The 19,573-nt window shown below is 47.7% G+C and overlaps 1 long non-coding RNA gene across 1 annotated transcript in view; it reads right to left on the bottom strand.

Moving 5' to 3' along the window:
* The window catches only part of LOC135898591 (uncharacterized), a 212,117-nt gene extending 195,013 nt beyond the window's left edge, over nt 1–17,104 (bottom strand). The window contains exon 1 of the long non-coding RNA XR_010563371.2: nt 16,765–17,104. This is a non-coding gene — a long non-coding RNA (uncharacterized lncRNA). The remainder of the gene's footprint in view (nt 1–16,764) is intronic.
* Between the last annotated feature and the right edge of the window lie 2,469 nt (nt 17,105–19,573).

The following is a 19,573-nucleotide window of genomic DNA, read 5'->3' as shown; positions in this document are numbered from 1 at the left end:
AGCAAAAATTTGTTAATTCGTTAAACCGGCTATTTGTAGCGCAAGTAGGGTTCGCTGTTCCATTGGTGCAGATTTAGAAGGAAAATTTCTCTATCTGCCAGAGACAATCTACTTTTTAGGTTTCCTAAAATAAAAGAAAGAAAGTAGTTGTATACACATACATGCACCTAACTTTAAAATATTACGGTACAAGTCATCTCACGATGACCGTCGATGATAACGCGATTAGTTTTAGAACAATCTAGTTACACATCGTATTCCTGAAGTCACTGTATTTAACATATGTAGCAGTCATTGCGTGACTTAACTTGCGTCCGCTTTATGCGACCTACACTGGTATCACGCCACTTTTCTACGGCCCTCCCTTGCCATAGTCGATAGCCGGCATGTCACTGACTGTATGACGCTGACGCAGTAATGACGAAGCAATGACGTTGATGGAATGACACATGTAGTACGGTGACGCCGGCACCTCGAAAATGAGGTGAAGATGTTTGAATGACGACGATGGCGTAATTACGACAGCGTGAGCACGAAATCTGGACAATGGCATGACGACCGGTTCATGACGACGATGGCATATGCGATGACACTATGGGAATAACCAGATGACAAAGCTGGAAGCACGCGTACGACGGCGTGGCAACGGATAAACGATAGCAACTGTCCGACGGCAACGCAATGACAAGCATGGCATGACATTGACACATATGCACGATTAAATGAGTAAGCAAGATCACGATAAAATTACGAAAGACTGATGATTGTGAATCGATGATGGCACTGTGACGACGACGGTACGAGGACAATGGGAAGACGTCATTCAAGTGATGACGGGGGTAAAACGAAAGCATGACGATTGACGCGTTGACGAGAGTTGGACGACTAACTTAGAATAACGACAACAGAGCGACCGCGATGGCACCGCGACGATGGTATGAGAACAAATTCATCACCAGTGAATGATGACGATGACGAAACAAATGTATGAGGAGAACGGGATGACGTCGACTGCATGACGACGAGGACTCGACGAGAATCAGATGACGATTCTGATGTGCACCGATGGCACGAGCACGACAGAACGACAACGATAGTATGACAACGGATGGATGATGGCGACTGTTCGACGAGGATGGCAATGACAACGGTGGCTTAATTATAATAGAGTGACGGAGAAGCGCTGCGATGGAATGATGGGCGTGGCGCAACGACGACACATGTGTGGCCACAATGATGACACGACGACGGCATAACGAGAGGGAGACGATGAAGTTAGAATAGAAACGATGTAGTGACCGTCATGGCATAACAATAATGGTATGATGACAAATGCATCAAGACGACTCAACGACAGTAGTAGCATGGCAATGACATGAGAACTATAGGACGAGCTCGCGTGTACGACGCCAATGACGAGATGACGATTGTATCACGAAGCATGTTTGATGACGATGTCGTCATGGCGACGGCATGATGAGAGTCGGAAGACGAGGCTGGAGTGAAGACGATGGAACGACTATGACGGCATCGTAACGAAGTGTGAGAACAAATGCATGACAGCGGTGTGATGACGATGATGGGATGACGATGGCATAACAATAATCGGATTACAAAGCTTCAATGAAGAAGATGGAACGAACAGCACGGCATCACGATCACGAGCACCTACCTAGTGGTTCAGGCTATTAGGGAATTCCGGCCACTCTCTTGGTAGGCGCAGAAGGCACAATGGCAAAGGCATCATGGAAATCAGATCGCGAAGCTAGGTCATGAAGCTAGAACGAGCATGAAGGAATCACGACCGCAAGCGAGTACACAGTGGTTCAAGCTTGTAGGCAACGTGGGCCACTGGGTCGGCGTAAGACAGGCAGCCAGATATGGATAGACATAGACAAACATAGATGGACAGGCAGCCAGATAGGGACAGACATAGACAAACATAGATATACAGACAGATAGACATAGACAAATACAGACACACAGATAGACATAGACAAACACAGACACACAGACAGACATAGACAAACACAGACACACAGACAGACAAAGACAAACACAGACAGACAGACAGACAGACAGACAGACAGACAGACAGACAGACAGACAGACAGACAGACAGACAGACAGACAGACAGACAGACATAGACAAACACAGACAGACAGACAGACAGACAGACAGACAGACATACAGACAGACAGACATAGACAAACACAGACAGACAGACAGACAGACAGACAGAGAGACAGACAGACAGACAGACAGACAGACAGACAGACAGACAGACAGACAGACAGACAGACAGACAGACAGACATAGACAGACATAGACAAACACAGACAGACAGACAGACATAGACAGTCAGGCATAGAGATATCTCAAAACGCCTGAAGCGGGCGAAGAATGCTAATCTAATTCCTGTTCCGACTGTATCTGTATCTCCCTAGAGCAACGTATTACCATTATATTTAAGGGTTAGCAGTGAGGGTGATTTCGAAACCTCCCGTTGAAATGCAATTCGGTCAAGCAGCTGACAAAAAAAAATGGTGCTGCTTTGACACGCGGTTCAAAACAGCCCGGTGCTTCTGCAAATTCGCACAATGTGCTTCTTGTGGAACGTCCGAGTATGCTTGAGCATTAGGGTGCATTGCACTCGGCATAACAATGCCAAATAAAAAACAATCAGAAAGCAACGACAATAGCTCCAAATGACTGATGTAAATGTTCACGTTACTCTTCTTGTCCTTGTGTGTTTTCTGAAGCCTGTGAGGGAAATAGAGGTAGATAAAAGAAGCAAAACACTAACGCAGTAAGCCGACTGGGGTGTTTGTGCCTAAACTGCTCCTTCGCAACTCTGTAGTTTATTGCATTTTATGCCTTCTCTACGCCCGCTATCTGGTTAAACCATGCTACGTTTTTAACATGAAGCATTTCATAACTCGGCCCAGGCACTTTCCAATGAGTACGTAGGTAGGTTCCCGTTTCTTCTCGTTTCGAACCTCCTAAATAAAAAAAAAAATGAACCAGCATGTCCAATGCTGGAGCCGAGTCTCCCTCCCCGAGCACCGCTGTCTGGTGCTCTATAGCACCACACTCGGAAACCCACTACTCCCTTGCCCAAGCCAAACAGCTCTTTTAGACGATTAGCGCGTCAGTCACGTGCCAGTTCCTCCCGTTCTTCGCTCGTGGCAACTAGCACTTTGAGACACTTCAGAATCAGCTCACGTACACTGCTCAGCGTTTGAAACGCAATACAAGGATCACATGGCAGCCGGCGCTTTCTGCGTTGTCATTGAGCACCGGGTGACTGCTGAGGGGCCGAATGCAATCACAGTGCCTAACAAAGACTCTCTCTTTCATGCTGCACAAATATTTATCAGTCTAGTGTCCACAGCGTCCGCCCGTGGCGCGACAAAGTAACATGCAACCACGTGCTACGAGTATCGCGTTTACATCGCATAACACTGTACTACATTCCCCACTCTCGTACAGCTTACACTAAGTAGAAGCTGCACGGCATTGCGTCGCCTTCATGGATGGCCATGGTCGAACACTTTCTAGCATTTTCTTAGCGTAGACGGCAGGACGGACATAAGTACGTGCGAGTGTGTAACACGTACGTCGCTGATGACGTAGGAATCCATGTATCCCTGGCTCATGTCAACGCATTACCTTCGACTATGTAGAATCCCAAAATCGACATGTCGCAAAGTCGTGTCGAACGGCCATAGTTGAAATCATGTCGTTTCTATAATACGACGGTCGCCCGTGCGATCATCGTCCCGCTGCTCTCGCGGCGCATACAACTGCTTGCCCTACACAAACACATTGATCCACCTGGTGACGTTCTGGGAAAGCACATACGATATTGGAAAGCCAGCCAGCGGCAAAGTGCCTGGCATACTATCCATACCCAAAGCGCGTGAATTCTGCGTAAGAATAAGCTTTTTTTTTCTATTTCCCTCTTAGAGAATTTCAATGCACGTCGTTTGAATTTCACGATAACATCGACCGGTCAAAAGAACTTCAACACGAACTTTAACCAACTTGCCCTACTCTCCACCTCAGTGTCATCTGAGAGCTGGGTGTGCGTGACACAAAAGGATACTACTAACGGGTTCGAACCTGGCGATGCTTCCCGTATGTGAGTTAGAACTATATATATGGCTGAGTTACAATCTTAAGCGTATAAAGGAAGTTTTGCTTTAATTACATTGTGGGTCATTATGAGGCAACATACTTGTTTTAAGCGGCAGTTTCACCCCAATGGTGAAGCATTCACAGCGGCAGAGAGGTTTCGTCCTGCGCTTGAAACTCCTCGCACGGTGTTCTAGCCATACGCCGATGCACGCAAGGCAACACTTGCCGGCCAGAAGAAACAGCGCCCTGGCAGCTACCAGGCGTCTCACGACGGTGACGTGACGAGCAGAGCTGCCACTGGGGTTGCAGGCGTCGAGCATATAGGAGGCATGACATGAGACCGACGGGAGAGCGTCGACGTTTAATCAGTGCCTAGTTATGTATATACAGATAATTATAGATAGTTAATTATATTGACGTTTACTTCCCACCTCAGGGTGTACACGTAACCTCTCAGCAGGAACGCTGACGTGCTTACAGCGTGCGTGTGCCAGCCGTTGAAAGAAAGCGTCCACGCTGCGCTGCGTCGTTTACGCTTCCAAGCTGTTTAACTCCAAGTCTCTGGAGACCGCCCCCTAGCCCTCGTAGCGCGAGCTGCGCATGCGCCGTCCCCAGGAAGGCACGACTACGTTGGCGTCGACGCCGACGGGGCGAATGCACCTATAGCGTCCATAGAATTCCTGTCGGAAGTTAATTTATTGAAAGAATAAATTAAACAGCTCGGTTTGTCGTCCCTGCGGATTGCTCTTGGCTATGAGGTGAACGACTTCGTGAATCATCCTTGACAACTTAAGTGATTCTCATTTACAGCTGAAGCTCTCAATATACGTTAACTTTGGTTTCCCCTTCACCCCGTTTCCCACTATACAGCTACCCTTGTCGGGAATGAAACGTGGTATTGTAAAACCAAGCCGCAGCCACTCAGCCGTAGTTACGGTTTAGCTGGCGTTCGTATCCACAGCAACAACGCCATCTGCCTACCGCGACACAACATAAAGTACTCAGCTCAACACCCAGACAAAATGACGACTGCGAAGCTGACCACAGATGATTTTCAAAGCTTCATTGAGCAATGCTCCAAAAAACTAATAGCGAGCAGTGTTGACAGGATACCAAAATTGTCCTAATTTGTCCCTACCCCTCCCGCCCACCCCCGCTACCGAAAGATTAATCGCCCACTTTCGGCGCAACGGCTTTAACCGCGTGCTCTACAGCACATCAGCCGAGATTGTAAGTGGGACATAAACGACCCTGCCCGAAATTGCAACAGGCTTATATTGAATAAACTGCCTTCTTAGCCAGCAGCGTAATCAATCCATTAAAGGGCATAATCAGGACAGAGCGGCAGGCCTCTCAACGAAATTCTTGGTCCAATGGGGACCGTGATAATCAAGGAAATTCTCTTGTTTCTGAGAGAGACACACTTTGTAGGCCTTTTGAAAAAAAAATGAAACAAAGAAGCTATAGTAGGCAGCTCGCACCGTCCTGCTGCAACACGTTGCGTCGCTTTATTTGATTGCCGCGTAAATTACTCAAGCGCCAATGGGCTTAGCGGCAATGCAAGCTTTAGGCTCATTAACACGTAACGGGCCGCCAGCGGCGCCAGTGAAGGATGGCGCTAATCTGCGCTCTTTATCGTCGCCATCGCGGCTGGCAAATGCGAAGTCGATGCGCCGCTAATTTGGCACTCAAGGCTAGTGACATCGGAGCACTTCGTCATCTGTTAATGCCTGTGGGGTTGTAAACAGATTATCCGAAACAAAACACAGGGCTGTACGAAGTCGCCGACGTGTAAATAGGTAGAGAATTATCGCTTAAACAGGCCCATGCAAGAATGAACAAATGGTTCAATGGATTGAGGAAATAAACTGAGCGAGCGAGCGAGCGAGCGAGCGAGCGAGCGAGCGAGCGAGCGAGTGAGTGAGTGAGTGAGTGAGTGAGTGAGTGAGTGAGTGAGTGAGTGAGTGAGTGAGTGAGTGAGTGAGTGAGTGAGTGAGTGAGTGAGTGAGTGAGTGAGTGAGTGAGTGAGTGAGTGAGTGAGTGAGTGAGTGAGTGAGTGAGTGAGTGAGTGAGTGAGTGAGTGAGTGAGCGAGCGAGCGAGCGAGCGAGCGAGCGAGCGAGTGAGTGAGTGAGTGAGTGAGTGAGTGAGTGAGCGAGTGAGTGAGCGAGTGAGCGAGTGAGTGAGCGAGCGAGCGAGCGAGTGAGCGAGTGAGTGAGTGAGTGAGTGAGCGAGTGAGTGAGTGAGTGAGCGAGCGAGTGAGCGAGTGAGTGAGCGAGCGAGTGAGCCGGCCGTTCTTTCATCCGTTCAATCAATTCATTTTACTTTTTTTTTATTTCTTCCTTTGCTTGAATTATTCCCTCCGTCAGCCAGTCAATTAATAAAAAAACTTTCGCTACTGGCTGCTAGCACAAACCTTCATCACTGGTCACCAATCAACTACACCCTGCACTCTCCCTACACCTACCTGCAATCTCAAATTTGAGAATGCAGGTAGGTGTGAATTGACGCATTGCAGCCACCAAAGCAACAACCCATAAGTTGAATTGGCACTGTAAATAGATGAGGCGAAGGGCTGTGATTTAAAGCAACGGCGGCATGCAGATTTATTAAGCCACTTGGGATGTTAGGTGACAAAAGTTATGCGTCACACAACATGTCAAATCAAATTATCAGTTAAGGTGATTACACCGCGAACGCAGGTGTAGTACGTGCTCCTTTTGCTCCAGGCATCAAGAAGGCACAAATACCGTCATCGGCATTAAAGCAGGCAGCATTGTTGCTATTACCTGAGGTCCACAGCGACCGCTTACATGTTTACACCGATGTTGTGCAGTCCAGTTATGCAGCTACAATGTTTCTCGCAGCAAAATCAACAGTGATACAATTCAGCACATCGAACTTGGCACCAACGACCACTGTGAAACTTCCAGCTCTGCGTGCAGCAATTGAGCTGATCGATCAGGAAACGCCCCAGGAATGATCCAATCATCTGCAATTCCAAGGCCACCCTGCAGAGGTTGCTCTCCGCATTGCGCCGTGGACCCCACGAACGACTTATCGCGGACACACGAGAAATTTACCACCGGGCAGTTCATGCAGTAGAAGAGTGTGTAGTTAAATGGTGGCCAAGTCATTGCTGTATCCATGGAAACGAGCAAACAGACGCAGCCGCTCGTTCTTCACACACCAGTCCTGGTTGCGGCGCTATCCCGCTGTCAGGAACAGACACAGCGCGACAGCTCCTTGCGCTCGCTCGCGAGCTTACACTGGTCCGATGGAGTTCGGCAGATTTTAAAAACGAGCGCCTTTGTGTTCTGGATCCTCATCTGAAGCTCCGCCTTCCACATGGTCTGCCACGACGTGAGGTAACCCTCATTTGTCGCCTATGGCTTGGAGTAGCTTTTACCAATGCGCATTCTTACCTCATCAGAATGGCCAGAAGTCCAGATTGTGAAGTTTGCGGGTGCAAAGAGATGATAACGCACGTTCTGTGGGCTTGTCGTCGCTTCGGTACGCAAAGAAAAGTCCTCAGTACCACGTTCGATAGGATCTATAACCGCCCCCTTAAGGAAGACAGAATTCTTGGACCCTAGCCCCAGTCATTGCCGGCACGAATTGCTTTATATGGGATAGCGTACTTTTAGAAGGAAACGAAACCCATTGAAAAAGTATATATTGTGCGGACTGATGCGGTCCTTTTTCTCTTCTTTTTTTAACGTTCTCTTGTTTCTTATCTTTTATTCCCTTAGCCCATCGCCCTGTGCAGGGCAGCCAACAAGACACCAAATCTGGTTGACCTCTCTGCCCTTCAACTCCAGTTTTTCTTCCCTCCCCCCCCTTCTTGTGTTTTCGCGCAGTTTAGCCTTCGTTCAAGTATGTACCAACTAGCCAGCAAGAAGTTCCTACCAAATTATGAAAGTATAATTAAATATTTGTGGAACGCAGTGCTATGATTAAGGGTTCGTTTGATCCCTCGGGAGGTGCTGTCTAGGCATGAGAACGTATTTTTTCTTGGGAAGTCGTCAATCAGTGTAAACAGACTTGATCGATATCGAAATTCCCTGAAAAGAATGTATATATTCCTGCATATTTGTTGCATTTCTTCCCCTTTCTGCGGCACTTGTCAGCCTGCTCGTTCTCTATTTTCCTCTCGGTGCATTTTATGGGTGTCTTCATATTAGGCAATCCTAATAAACCGAAATTGAATAATACCCAGCGGTCCTCGCTTCCGACAACCATTTCGAGCCAGAATCAAACGACAGACATTTTATATCGTCGGCAAAACGAAACAAAAAGCTGTGGACAGTCTTCCAGAGTCCACATATTCCTCATCAAATTGCTATGGATATATGCACAATGTTCATATAGTTTTGCTGTTTGCACAGAAAAGATAATGCATATGCATATATATATCGCTATTCTAGAATCTGTCTGTTTTGTCACCAGCTGTTGCCATCGCTAAAAAGAAGAAAACAAAATTATATGACATGAACTTTCACGAGACGCCCACACTTCCTATGCAGTTTTGACCGCCAGCTGTACATCAGCTGCTTTGAACATATCGATTTCCAAAACGACCTAGGAACGCAGTAGTCCGACGCGAAATAACACCACCGTTACGTTGAAAGAGGGAACATGCGGATTTCTGGATCGGCCCAACGCAGAACCGAGTTCTTGCCGAAGCAGAACGAGTTCTGTGTGCCTTCATATCGTGGCAAACCAATCTAGGGGCAGGACGTGGACTTGTTGGGACAGCCTATGCAATTAGTCTCGCGAAGAACAGCGGGGCATATTGAAAACAGGAGAAGTCCACATTCATAGGTGAATTAGAAGTCAGCCACAGATTTCTTCGGAAATAAAAAAAAACATTCAATTTTGGGGTTTTACGTGCCAAATCCACGATGTGATTATGAGGCACGCCGTAGTGGGGGACTGCGGGTAGATTTTGAGCACCTGGGGTTCTTTAACATGCTTCCAATGCGCAGTACATGGCGGTTTTTGCATTTCGCCCCCCATCGACATGCGGCTGCCGTGGCCGGGATTCGATCCCGCAACCTCGGGCTTAGTAGCACAACACGAAGGCAACTACGCCGCCACGACGGGTTCTTCTGAAAGTAGTTCGCATAAGCACGTACAACCGAGTGGACTGACTGTTTGAACGTTTCTTGCCATTAGTTTTCTGTAAGTCAACGACAACCTACAATGGTAAAGATCAGTTGGACCTGGCGTGGCCTCTTCTTGTTCACTCTATATGTCATTTGTATCGTTATTACAATTTAGGCAAGGCGACAATAAGTTAACAAAAGGGGGGAGGGACAGTATTCGCTTTCCTTCACTGGTGGTGCAGTAAAATCAATGGTCGATTTATTGGATTTATTTGGTGATATTTGAAATCTCCAAAAAAATGCGTAGTGATGCACCGAGATTAAAAAATGTAGTCAAGCTATCGACGTTTCCCTCTCCCTTACAGGAGCCTCATGCACAATAAAACCAGTAAAACAAGCACGCCCTGTTTAAGTACACTTCCGTATGCCACAGAGGCAGCGAGTTCACGTCACCAGAAAGTCATGCGTCGTCATTTCTATAGCATGCGTGCTGTGTTTAAGTGATTACAGACACGTCATTATTCGCTGTGCGAGTGATTAATCGGCCCCGTTTCGGCACAACAGCTTTCGTCGCGTTCACTGTCGCACGTCAGCCGAGATTATTGGCGAAAGATGAACGATGACGCCCGATACAGCAACAGTCTTACATCGAATAAACTGCCGCATGAGCTAGCAACCCTATCAATCCGACGGTTTAGATATGTGGAGATTCCCGACGCAAGCGTACTTTTTCTTTTGTTTTGTTTTGTTTTTTAAGCTGGTACATGTGCACTTCTCCACTTCTACATCTTGCGGCCAGTGACTCAGCAATTTTCGGCGAGGATACGTGCCTTCTCGGCACGTACTCGTGCTTTTCGGCTTATTTCCTGAAGCTGCTTGCTTCGCTGACATACTTGCATTAAAAATCGCTGCAACCTGTATCGTAAAATATGGCAAAAAATAACGTGTTTCTTTTTTTTTTCACGCAGCAGCTCGTCATTTGCGTTTCCTAGAAGTTTCCTTAGCTTGCGTCTTGGCACGCGTGGAACTATGGCTTCGTACCTGCGATGGCTTCAGCTTGTGCCTGGGGCGTGTTCAATGTCCACTCGCATCCTCCACGACGATGTACAAGGCCGTCTTCCTCAGTGATTCACTTGGCGTCCTTGAACATGTATTTGTCCGGCCGGATGGGTTCCCGTCACAGTTTAAATTTCATCACTGGAAATGTCGAAATTGCCGGCAACCTTTGTTCCTAGACATCACGTGTGGCGACCGTCGACTAAGCAGACAAGAATGACGTAATCAAGCAAAGCAGTCGTGATCGGCACTATATGTGCTGATTTCTTGGCTCGTTCGAGGTGCGAATTTTATGAAGTTACGTTTCATCACACCGTCATCAAATCGTCAAAGGATGTGTTGGTGTGACAATTTGTGCACAATTACTGTTCCAAATTCAGTGCACTTGACATAAGGACGAACGCTGCATCGCACAAACGAACGCGCTGGACTGCAATTGAACGCTTGTTGCTGAGCGAAACGCAAGTATGCTTACGTTTAATGCGTCCCTTCTTCCTCCTCCCCTACCCCTCTTCATGTCACCCACGCGTGCGCTATATTGAAACGTGAACATAAATGCTTCTATCCCAGCGAAAACTTTTAGTTGCAGTTCAGCGCTCATATTTGTGTGATTCAGTGTTTGTGCATGCCTCAACTAGTGCGCTGTCCTCGCGAGCAACATACAAAAACGTTTATTTCTCTATTCCAAAGGTACTGTGAAGTTCACTGGGGCTGCGGGAAATATCATTTTATAATGGGTAAGGCAGGCGAAAACTTATCAAAGCCTCTTTACTGGTTCGAGTAAAGCATATTTATTCGAGAAAGTCAATCTAGGCGTGCGCAAAGAGAATCACTTCAGAAAGAACAATTTGGCCAAATGTAGGCCATAAGGAAAAGCCCTTTTTTGAAAGTCCGGTCGGAGAAGTTTACAGAATTACGCCTTCCTTCAGAAAAGGATATATCGGGCAAATCAATCGTTGCCTGAATGCCTGCGTCCGGGAACAACGCAATAATGCAAAAAAAAAAACGGAACCAATACACGTCTGGCGGCCCTGTGAAAAAAAAAAAGGTGTATGTGCAGTACCCACTTCGACAGCTGTGCTGTACTTTCTTTCAATAGCTACGAGAGGTGAGGAGTTTTTATTGAGGCGAAGTCGATATCCTATGAAAAACGAGAAGTGTGTCAGTGCGGCTTGCGGGACATTGACAAGAAAAGAACTTTTCGTTTCCGTATGCCGCATGCGCGCAATGAGCATAATTGAGTGCCCCATACCTGATTCGTTTATATTTGACTACAGGGTCATTGCCTCTTATTTAATAAGCCAATTAGGTTCTGGGATTGCACATGCCAAAAGCACGCTCTCTTTATGGGAGACGTCGTTGTGGGGCACTCCGGCTAATTTTATTTTTTTTGTAATTAGGGTATTCCAACTAGCTTGAGTGTACGTTAGATTACGCTGCTGTCGTAATGTGGCCCCCATAGCCATGATCGAAAGTACTATCTCGGGCTCAGAAGCCAACGCCAAAGCCACTGAACTGCACTGTAAAATAAATTATGCCCTCAAAAGCGAATAAAGTGTAATTCGGTCTATAATTCAATCTCTTACACCCTTCTTGGGTGTAAGGTTGCAAGCTATAGACTGACTTACACCCTTATTCACGTCTAAGACGTAAGTCATTTTACACTCTACACCCGCAGGTTCAAATAAATCAGCTGAAAGTATGTGATATGTCTATGTCTCATCCTTTAGTTTGAATGTGCCTTACTATTAAGCATACCTACCTATTGATAATGTTAGAAACGGAAGTTGGTAAGTTTGCTGGCGTTTAAAGCAGCGACCTAAAAGACCTCGTGGGAGGGGACATGTTACTTCATGTGAGTTGAAAGACCACCTAGACGCGAACAACCGAACACGGTCGTCTCGAAAGCAGAAAGCTAAAAGTGGTCGTTGTGTGTACCACGCAAGATGGTCCGATTGTTCTGGCCAAAAGAGGCTTAGGCCCCATTCTATGGACAAACTACACCATCTTACAAATATAATTCAGCAGTATAACCTCATTCGTTTGTAAACGTTATGCAGCCACAGGGTTTAGGATAGATTTGGAGCACATGGCGTCACATACCTGCCATTAGCTCAGAGAGGCTGCCAATCGAAATAATGATGTATTATGGTCTCTCCTTTAAATAAACCACGTCCGTCGATTTGCGCTTTGAGAAATATATTTCTAATACTGACACGTGTACCGGTTCATCTTTCTCGGGTGACCACTTTTTCAGCGGCTAACAAAATAGTTAAAGGTTATCACTCAGCGCAGGAGCCGCCTGCATGCATCCGAAGCTTCTCGAACGTTATCGATGGTTGTATCAGTTGTCTGTTGTCACCGAAGCTTGTGTAATATTATTGTAGGCGAAGCGCGAATAGCGAAGTACTTAGCGAATAACGAATAAAGAATAGCGAAGACACGCCGACACCATCGATTGCTCTGTTATCTTCGATGACAGATCTATAAAAGCCAACGCACTTGCCCCACAGATCATATTTTCGACGATCACCGACTGTGTTCACCGCCACTGTTGTTCTTTAAGTGCAGCCTTCGGAAAACGAACCGTTCACTTCACCGCTTACGTCACTAAACGTGCCACTCCCAAGCCGGTGGTGGAAGAATCGGAGGACGCGACCAATAGACGAGAGGGTGCCACTTCTCGAGATTTGATTGTGGGGTTTTACGTGCCAAAACCACTTTCTCATTATGCGGCACGCCGTAGTGGAGGACTCCGGAAATTTTCACCTAAATCTAAGCACACGGGTGTTTCCGCATTTCGCCCCCATCGAAATGTGGTCGCCGTTGCCGGAATTCCATCCCGCGACCTCGTGCTCAGCAGCCCAACACCATAGCCACTGAGGAACCACGGCGGGTCCACTTCTCAAGTGTACGTCATTACATGACGAGCTAATCGAGGAACTGCAGAACGTTTCCGCTTGCTAAATAAATGCAAAATGTGAATATAATATAATACGGCAAGGTCTGAAGTATACACATGTGGAGCCGAGCGTTTACGCAATGCAGAAGTAATTTATTAATGTCATTCTTTTTCATTCTCAGCCGACAGGCGGTATCGCAAGCGCAAATGAGTTGGCAGAGCGCAGCGCTATGTCGTCTGCTACCAGGAGCTTGCACGATGCACCAACAGGAACGCACTGCCAGCACTTCTTAAGTAGCGAGCGTGACAAGACCGTGAAATGGTTCTTAGGGACACCTTTACTAGCCGACCGTATCAATTTTCCTTCCTTCTTCGCCGTTCGTCATCGGCCCGAGCATGACTCGCTCGCCGCCGTGCTGCCGCTATTTTTGCGATCTGCCCCACGGCACGTCACGTGATAGAAGCAATGGGACTTCAAATGAAACATTAAGATATACGGGCCCTGCATTGCCTGCGGGAAGTAAAATCGAAGATTGAGGTGCTGATGGTGTGCGCTCTGCCGTGAAATTGAAGAACAAATCGCGGCACTCCCGAACTAGAGGGAAAAGGGCAGCCAAAAAAGACATCTCCACAATATATTCCCGTCCTGACTGTATAGCTTCATCAGCCTAACTTAGGAAGCCCTGGATCAGCCTAGGTTGAACCCTTCTGATCTCTGAACGGTGATCTGCAAGCTATTCATGCTGCCGATAGCATTGGCTTTGAAGTGGAGGTCCCGGGAAAGCTGACCCAGCCTTTCTACCGGCCAACACAGTAATTGCAAGAGCACCCTCATGGACAATGTCTGCAGCAGAGATCTAGGCCATTCCGACGAATGCTTCGTTTCCGACTGACCTCTGGGAGCTGCAGGTCGGTGTCGATGAACCGCAGCGTGCAATTCCTTCCTCTGCGTGGAATGACCACTGGTACGGTTGCACCAGATTTACTCTCCTCCAATTGATAGCGTAACCTGTAAAAATGTTTGCTTAGAAAGACGGCGAGGGCGGTGCAACTCATTATCCGTCATTTCTTCGAACGCGCATCGCACTTCCAGCCGTGGTCGGAACGGAGAGAGCAACGCCAAGCAGACGACAAAGGCAAGTCACAGCCTCCGAAGCAACCAACGCACGCGCGCGCGACACCCGCGTGTCTCCGGGGTCGCGGCCAGGGTCGCAAGCCAACAGCCAAGCCACAGCAACGCAAGCCAGAGCGGACTACCCCTTCGCCGGTTACGCTCTTAGCCAAAGACGGGTTCGCTTTGGAAATGACTGACAGATGCGTGACGTGTCGTAATTTGCGATGCCGCCCCGCTATCTCTGACGGGCTCTGACGCAACCAAATTTTGACCAACCAGATGAGGTCAGGTGAACCGGTTCCCTTCCGAACCGTTATACGATTCGGCCCCCGTTTTTGAGGACACCGGTTCGCCAAATAAAACGCAAGTTTCGGCATTCAGTTTTGCTGCTTACTTCACCGTCACTACTACGTGACAATATATTTTGTCCCGGTGAATTAATCTTACCATTAGCGATGGCACGCTTAAGAGCTATGTCATGTCCCCTGCACACGATATGGGCTTGTACGAGGAGGTGCGCTATAATTGTGTGTAATTTTTTTCATATAATAGAGGACATCTTAAGTGTCACACAACAAAGGTCTCTGAAAATGCTCCTGAATATTTTAAATCAATGCTCCCCGAAATGTGGCTTCCACCTATAGTGCAGTGTGCTGTTCCGGGATTTAATGACACGCGAGAGTGCCGATCAAGATGCCGTTTTACCGAACACCAATTAGCCGACACTCAAATTCACCACTGCATTAGAGGTGCAATATCGCTTCGTTTCTCTCGATTCAAATGGTCTGAATTAGCGCGGGTCGTAACTCATTCTGCAGCCGGAAAGCTCGGGACAGACTTCAATGAACGACGGCAGTGGGCGTTGTTGCTTCCCAACTCACTTGAGGCACGAAAGAAACGTCCTCCCAATGTTTCGTTATCAAACGTTCCGGCTTCATTCACCACTTTCTAGCAGATTGACAGGGCCACTTAACGAATGCACTGACATCTGGCGAGCACCAGCAGACACATTTTTCCCTTCGTCGAATGCTGGCGCGGTGCACTCTACCGTGATGACCTACCTGCCCTCCGGTTACCTACGCACTGTCGTACCTTCAGCGCGTCGCAACCAACGCTTCGCTCCCCCCCCCCCCCCACCCCCATAGGCGAATCTTCCATCACGGTAATTGATTGTGCGAAACGCTAAGAGAGCACTTCGACGAGTGCTCTTACCAAAGATTGCGCAACGGTCTCCAGAAATCATCCTCGGGAATTTCGCCGTCGTCAACGGTTCATACTATACACGGTGGGGCGGCCACCCTCGCCACTCTCAGCCTTTAGCTGAAATACGACACTGCCGTAGCCCTTTCTTTATCACTGACGGCCTTCTTCGTAATGAGCAACGCGCATTATTGCGGCGAAGTCGTCTTGTCAATGTCTCTGTCTCATCACGCGCGCAGGAAACACGGGCAGACTTGCAAACAGGCCCGTTTACAAGTTCGGCGAGGGTGACGCGTTAGCTATAGCCCGGCAGCTACGAAAGACCATACATCCTTATGAATGTTCTGCGCAATCAATGCGCGTGCCAGATTCTTTGAAATCAGCGCAAGATGTACTTACGGGTCGCCAGAGGTACTTATGCTACTTACGGGTCGCAATGTTTCTTTCTCTCTTTCTTTAACTTGAAGCAACTATACGGAGCACCAAAAACAAGCTGAGCTTCATTCGTGGGCCTTTTCACACAACGAAATGATGCGCCTACGAACTACATGTCCTTGCCGAGCGAAATTTAACACATTGTTCCAAATGAACACGTCAGGCCACTTGCGCGAATATAGCGGTCAAGTTTCATGTTATTCTTGCTCTCACTATGAAATACTTACGAAGCTGTTTTCCGCGCAAACAGACTTCTTCTCATCTTGCTTGCTTGTTGGAGTGCGTTCATTATTTTCTTCTTTTTCGAGATTACATCTTGGCGAGGAAACACTGATGCTATGTCATGGAAGTTGCAGAGCGCATACCCGCAAAATTAGCAGGCACAAGGCAGCCACGGCCAAAATATTTTGTGCCCTTTTGGAATGAATTAGCTTTTTAAAGAAAGTCAATGCCTTAAAGCATAACTATCGTCACGTTTCGCTATTCGCAAACGTGGTACGTCAAAAGACAGTGGGAGTGCAACGTGGTGCCGCAATGATGTCATGGCAATAACAAAGTAACGTGGAAACTCTCACTGTTAAAAAGAAGTGAGGGCATTTTTTGTTTCTTGTTTCCCTTTTTCATACTACTCCTCGCAGTCGGCAGTTCTGTGTGCGAAGAAGTGCTCGTGCGACGCAACTTGCCTACATGACAAGGGAAGCACATAAATACTTTCTAACCCGAATCCTGTACCTACAGTTGCTGAGATAGATGACATCAAGTACAACATAGTCACACGTCAACAAAAACTGTGCATTTCTCTTTACTTACCACAGACGTGACACAGTAGCCAAAGGGGCGTTTCCACGAGCATTGTTGCTGGGCGTGTCCGCGTCCACCCCAATTTACGTGTCGAAGTCATACACAACGAGGCGAACTTGCCGCCGACACCACACGAACCCATCAGCACAGCACGTAGCAACACCGTAGTTGCCCTTGCGCGTTTGAAAAGACCAGAACCAGCAGTTTCACTGTGGTCACATATGCCAACGACCACACCATACGACATACGTCGTTCAGACTGATGCCATCTTCCAGCGACAGCCGAAATCACAGTCCAGCACGCCACCTTCAGATCACACCACATAATCCGTTACTACAGGTTTGCCGTGGATCGCTGGAGAGATAACGCGCAAAAGCACCGTCGCGGTTTCTTTGGCGGCATATTTTAACAACAAACGAACCCATGTAAATAAAAAAATCGCAGTTCAGCCCGAAAGGCGAACGCCGCCTGCGACAGCAAATTAGTGGATAGCTGTACCAAGTCAGGATAGTAGTTTTATCAGCCTCATAACATTGTAAGCATTCGCTTACTAACTAAATTAACCATGATAAAATCTGTAAACGCGACTCAACGAGGACGTAGAAACAGACACACGGAGACAGCGCTGTCTTTGTGCGTCTGCTTCTTTCTACGTCTTTATTCTGTCACCCTTACACGTTCTCTCGTGCATTAAAGCCAACTAGCTTGTCAACGTGTTTTAACTAAATTAACCAGCACGGTATCACGTGCACACAGGTAAACATGAACACATCTCACTCGATGACGACGGTAACTGTCTGTGAAAACGCTGGAGTTACGTATCATGGCAGCAGCCGCGAGTCAATTGACCTCCGTGCGTCTGTCGCTTCAACGCGAACGAAACGCCGCAAGCACAGCGCATACGAAGCTACCGGCTTTACGTGCACTCTGGAAACACCACAGATCGCTTTGAAGATGATAGTGATCTAAAGAAAGAAAAGCCACTTGATTCTGCATTTGAAGATGAGGCCTGCGTGGGCGCGCACTTTAGCCCCGTTGCGGACCGCTTTGAAGGCACGCGAGCGCCCGCAACGCGTCCCTACGGCGCCCGCCAAACGGGTCTACTACGGTGTCTGCCATTTTCGTGGCGAACGCCGTAGCAGACGCCGTGGTTGTCTCCGCTCTGTACGGAGCGGCGGGCGAGGAGGACAACGAGGCAACCTAGCAGCCGCAGGAGAAGTACGCCCGTCCTCCCTCACCTAACACCCCTGCCTCACGCGCCACAGAGAGGGCATGCATCCGGGCAACACCACCTAGATAGCACAAGGCCTTTTCACTCCGATCCATGACGTCATGCTACCTGGCCCGACTGCCATAGAATCCAATGGGGATGCTCCCGAGTAAGCAACAGTGATTTTGACGTCAGCGCTTTCATCACGCCAGCCTTGTCAATAGAAATTTCGGCCCAGGTAGCGTGACGTCATGGATCGGAATAAACAGGCCTTGTGCTATCTAGGTGGTGTTGATCCGGGCCGAGTTCCTCGCTCGCGCACGCGAGATTGAACCGCGTTCGCTGGCTCACCCTCACACACTTTGACTCGTACGGAACCTCACGACAACGGCGACGGCGAGTGCAGAAATGCGCCTGGAGTGTCCATGTAATTGCTATCGCAATAAGACTGACGCCATCCGGATATGGCGTGCAAACAGCGTAGACCACCGTCGCCGCAACGAACCAAGCTGCATCGTAGAGGCAGCGTATACGCGAAGAGATGACAAAACATATCTGCAAGCAAGCAGTTCCAAGAACACTGGCAATTCTTACTTTGTAGAGTGTTCTCTCATTCATATGTATCCTGATAAGTGCCATGAAGAACGAAATATTTGCGTTGCCACATAAACAAAACTCAAGCTTTAATTGGGGAAAAAAATTCAATGCAAACATTTACCAGCAATAAAAGTGCACAAAGTGAAACTTTCGGATTAATAATCTGCTGGGCTCATAACAGGGAAGACAGCTCGATTGGCGTGCAACTTGAGAGCTTGAGAAAAAAAACTTACGCTAATCCAACACAACCTAATCGCTACGCTAATCCTACGCTAATCGCTACGCAACCTACGCTAATCCAACAGGAGGGAAGATAACCGATGGTCATTAAGGGTTACGGACTGGATCCCAAGGGAAGGGAAGCGTAGCAGGGGGCGGCAGAAAGTTAGGTGGGCGGTTGAGATTAAGAAGTTTGCAGGGACGGCGTGGCCACAATTAGTACATGACCGGGGTTGTTGGAGAAATATGGGAGAGGCCTTTGCCCTGCAGTGGGCGTAACCAGGCTGATGATGATGATGATGATACGCGAAGAGATGACAAAACATATCTGCAAGCAAGGAGTTCCAAGAACACTGGCAATTCTTACTTTGTAGAGTGTTCTCTCGTTCATATGTGTTCTGATAAGTACCATGCCGAGATATGACCCTTGAAGAACGAAATATTTTCGTTGCCACATAAACAAAATTCAAGCTTTAATTGTGGATAAAAATTTCAATTCAGACATTTAACAGCAATAAAAGTTCACAAAGTGAAACTTTCGGATTAATAATCCGCTGGGCTCATACCGGGGAAGACAGCTCGGTTGCCTTGCAACTTGAGAGCTTGAGAAAAAAAAAACTTACGCTAATCCAACACGCGTGCTGGAATCTATGCGAAGCGAAATTTCAGTAAACCGGGTAATGAAGCGCTTTACACTTAACAGCGATGCATACGATTTGGTGATTACAGGTGTATACACAGTAAAGTATGCACAACTATCAAGCAGCATTCAGGCATTCTGTACCTCTTTT

Source organism: Dermacentor albipictus, chromosome 8, assembly GCF_038994185.2.
Source record: "Dermacentor albipictus isolate Rhodes 1998 colony chromosome 8, USDA_Dalb.pri_finalv2, whole genome shotgun sequence".
Taxonomy (NCBI): Eukaryota; Metazoa; Arthropoda; class Arachnida; order Ixodida; family Ixodidae; genus Dermacentor; species Dermacentor albipictus.
This window is presented reverse-complemented; position numbering and strand designations above follow the sequence as displayed.